At 41.5% G+C, this 4645-nt stretch overlaps 1 non-coding gene across 1 annotated transcript; it reads right to left on the reverse strand.

The window, feature by feature from the left end:
* Positions 1 to 358: 358 nt before the first annotated feature.
* LOC140820389 (small nucleolar RNA R71) lies at positions 359 to 464 on the reverse strand. Its single transcript, XR_012115464.1, has one exon. It is a non-coding gene; the product is annotated as a small nucleolar RNA R71 (small nucleolar RNA).
* Between the last annotated feature and the right edge of the window lie 4181 nt (positions 465 to 4645).

The raw sequence follows: 4645 nt of genomic DNA on the forward strand, positions 1-4645 counted from the left end.
TAGAGTATGTCCAGCCTTCTTTGGAGGGTGCACGCCCTAGCGTTGTGAGGCCTATCGTGCGGGCAAATCACTTTGAAATCAAGCCAGCTATAATCCAGATGATTCCGAACACAGTCCAATTTGGAGGAACTGAAATAGATGACCCAAAACACGCACATCGCAGATTTTCTTGAAATTTGCGATACTTTTAAATTCAATAGAGTTTCTTATGATGCTGTTAGATTGCGGTTGTTTCCTTTCTCTTTACGTGATAAAGCTAAAGCATGGTTAAATTGTTTGCCTGTAGGTTCGATCACTACATGGGAAGACATGGCGAAAGCATTTCTCATCAAATACTTCCCTCCCTCCAAAACCATGAAGCTGCGGGCAGACATTACAGCATTTGCTCAATTCGATCAGGAATCTTTATATGAGGCATGGGAACGCTTCAAGGATCTACTACGAAGATGCCCACATCACGAGTTACCACTTGGGTTAGTCGTTCAAACATTTTATTATGGTTTGCTTACTCCTAACCGTACTATGATAGATGCTGATGCTTGTGGAAACCTGTTGAGAAAAACCGCAGAGGAAGGATATGAATTATTAGAGGAGATGGCTGCTAGCAGCTATCATCCTCAATCTGAAAGAAACAACCAGCGGAAGAGTGCAGGAGTTCACTAGGTAACTGATTTTTCTGCTATTACTGCACAACTTGATGCTTTAAACAGGAAACTAGACAACTTGAATGTGGGTGGCACGGCGATGCATCTTCAAGAGATATTTTGTGAAAAGTGTGGAGGGGAACACTATGCGAAGGACTGTCAAGATGACAATCCATTCTATGTGCAAAATGAGGCACCAGTGAATCAAGTGGGAGTCCAAAACCGCCCAAGGAATGACCCTTATTCGAACACATACAATCCTGGGTGGAGGCAACATCCCAACTTCTCATGGGGCGGTCAAAACAGTTAGAATAGACCGCAAGGAAGACAACAATATGGGAAACAACCGATGTACAGATCCGATCCTCCTAGAGAAGAAAAGTCCAACTTGGAGCAAATGATGTCTAAGTTTATTTCATCCACTGAAACTAAACTTCAAAACCAAGATGCATCGATATAAGGGCTCGAGAATCAAATTGGACAGTTAGCAAAGATGATAGAGAGCCGGGCACCTTGCCAAGTAATACCGAGACTAATCCAAAAGAGCAAGTGAAAGCCATTGAGTTGAAGAGTGGGAAAATTTTGGAGTCAAAGGGAAAAGAAAAAATTCAAATACCGGATGAACTGACTGAGACATCCAAAGGTAAGTCTTCTAACTCTACACCAGCACCCACTGCACAACCTAAAATTGTTATACCTCAATGATGTGAATCTCGATACGAATAAATAGCAAACACGATTAAAACGCAATCGCACCCTCTATTTAATTACGATAATAAGACTCGTGTGTTTTCCCTATCTTTTGAATCAAGTAATTGATGTGTTATTCACCTCTAAACTATGAAAATTAGCAACAAATAATCACGAGGATAACAATCAAAATTTGATACGAACCTTCGAAGAACGACGCCTACGACAATCCGCACAAGCACGATCGACAAACGCCACAAAGTTATAAACTTTGATAATTTGATTTGATTTAACAAAGCTAAAGCCTTGAAAAGTTGAGAGAAAAATATCACAAGTTTGATAAAACTCAAAATAATAAGTGTATTGTTTGTAAAAATTCGTCCAATATGGTTTACATATCAATAAGATTACTAAAATCTAGTTTCCTAACAAAATAAAACTCTAAAGAAGGTAATTTTTCTCGCCCAAAACTCTAGCACACGGACCCCGTGTAGCCCTCCGTGTCCGGGTCCGTGTACACTCGGGAATAAACTTCAGCTGGAAACAAGGGACACGGACCCCGTGCTCACCTCCGTGTACGGGTCCGTGTAGACACTGTCTTCGCCAATGTAATAGGGCACGGACCCCGTGCCTGGGTCCGTCGTCAGGTCCGTGTAGACACTGTCAATGGGCATCTCAGGCTGTATAGAGCACGGACCCGGTGTGCACGTCCGTGTCAAGGTACGTGAAGACTCGGTTGATGAAATTAATGCTTGAATCATATCCCTTTGGCCTTCCAACATACTCCTATAAATCACGACCCCTTCATGCCTGCTCATTACTCCCTGTAGTGCCTCCTTGAACTTCTTTAGTCGACCCCTCGTGACTGGTCCTTCCGGCAACTGCAACGGATCCCATGCTTTCCTTAGAGCTTGGCCGTCCATGTTCGCATCATCCTCCCCTTCTTGAAGAGGATTTGTCCTCAAATCTAGCTCATCACCTACATCAAACAACGACAAATCACTAACATTAAATGTAGAACTTACGTTGTACTCACCTGGCAGATCGAGTTTGTAGGCGTTGTCATTGATCCTCTCAAGAACTTGGAATGGTCCATCGCCCCTAGGTAATAGCTTTGAGCGTCGCTTCTCCGGAAACCTCTCCTTCCTCAAGTGTAGCCACACCAAATCACCTTTCTCAAACACCACCTTCTTCTTCCCCTTGTTGGCTTGCTTAGCATATTGTTCGTTTCTCTTTTCAACATTGGCTTTGGCCTTCTCATGCAAACTTCTAACAAATTCAGCCTTCTTTTTGCCATCCATGTTTATCCTTTCACTCACAGGTAAAGACATCAAATCTAACGGAGTTAAAGGATTAAAACCATACACAATTTCAAATGGCGAATAATTAGTAGTAGAATGCACGCAACGATTATATGCAAACTCAACAAATGGCAAGCAATTTTCCCAATTCTTTAAGTTCTTTTTAAGGATAGCACGTAATAAAGTTCCTAGCGTCCTATTAACTACCTCAGTTTGACCAATAGTTTGAGGATGAAAGGTCGTAGAGAACATTAATTTAGTGCCAAGTTTAGCCCACAGTGTTTTCCAAAAGTAACTTAAGAATTTAACATCACGGTCAGAAACAATAGTCATAGGCATGCCATGCAACCTAACGACTTCTCTAAAGAACAAATCCGCAATGTTAGATGCATCATCAGTCTTGTGACAAGCAATAAAGTGTGCCATCTTAGAAAATCTATCCACAACAACAAATATAGAGTCCCTCCCCTTCTTTGTCCTAGGCAACCCCAAAACAAAGTCCATAGAGATATCAACCCAAGGTTCACTAGGGACGGGAAGTGGTTTATATAGTCCATGTGGTAGTGTCCTAGACTTAGCTTGTCTACAAGTTATGCACTTCTCACAAATACGCTCAACACCACGCTTCATGTGTGGCCAATAAAAATGTTCATGCAAAGCATTCAAAGTTTTTGCCACACCGAAATGTCCCATTAAACCACCCCCATGTTCCTCCCTAACAAGTAGTTCACGAATTGAGGACTTAGGAATGCACAATCTATCCTCTCTAAACAAGAAATCCTTATGCAAGTAGAATTTATCATGTGGACCATGCATACAAGTTTCAAACACTTCTTTAAAATAATCATCTAGCGCATACAATTCTTTAACAAGCTCAAACCCCAAGATTTTAGATTCCAAAGTAGAGAAAAGCACACACCTCCGTGATAGTGCGTCGGCCACTACGTTTTCCTTACCTTGCTTATATTTGATCATGTAGGGGAATGTCTCTATGAAAGCCACACACTTAGCATGCCGCTTGTTCAGCTTTTGTTGCCCCTTGAGGTGCTTTAGAGACTCATGATCCGTATGAATCACAAAATCTTTAGGCCTCAAGTAGTGCTGCCACGTCTCGAGAGTCCTCACAAGTGCATAGAACTCCTTGTCATACGTGGGATAGTTCAGCGCTGCCCCATTGAGCTTCTCACTAAAGTACGCCACCGGACTTCCTCCTTGCATCAACACGCCACCAATACCTACACCTGAAGCATCACATTCAATTTCAAAGGTGTTAGCAAAATCGGGTAAAACAAGTAATGGAGCAATAATCAATTTTTGCTTAATGAGATTAAAGGACTTCTCTTGCTCCTCGCCCCAATGAAATGGAACGTTCTTCTTGATCACTGCCGTCATTGGTGCTGCCAATGTGCTAAAATCTTTTACAAACCTCCTATAGAAGCTTGCAAGACCATGAAAACTTCGAACTTGGCCAACAATAGTAGGCGTTGGCCAATCTCGAATAGCACTTACCTTGTCTTCGTCAACTTGTATACCCTGTGAACTTACCACAAACCCAAGGAAGACAAGTTTTCTAGTACAAAAATCACATTTCTTCAAGTTAGCATACAAATTTTTAGCCCTTAATGTGATTAGCACAAGTTTCAAGTGGTTAACATGCTCATCTAAGTTTTTGCTATACACGAGGATATCATCAAAATAGACCACAACAAATTTTCCTATGTGTGCATGCAAAACATGATTCATCAACCTCATAAAAGTGCTAGGTGCATTAGTTAAGCCGAAAGGCATAACCATCCACTCATACAACCCGTATTTGGTTTTAAACGCAGTTTTCCACTCATCACCTTCTCTCATCCTAATTTGGTGATACCCACTTTTCAAATCAATTTTGCTAAAAATGCAAGACCCATGCAATTCATCTAACATATCATCTAGTCTAGGTATGGGATGCCTATACTTAATGGTTATGTTATTGATTGCCCTACAATTCACACACATACGCCATGAGCC

Source organism: Primulina eburnea, chromosome 18 (assembly GCF_022965805.1).
Source record: "Primulina eburnea isolate SZY01 chromosome 18, ASM2296580v1, whole genome shotgun sequence".
NCBI lineage: Eukaryota > Viridiplantae > Streptophyta > Magnoliopsida > Lamiales > Gesneriaceae > Primulina > Primulina eburnea.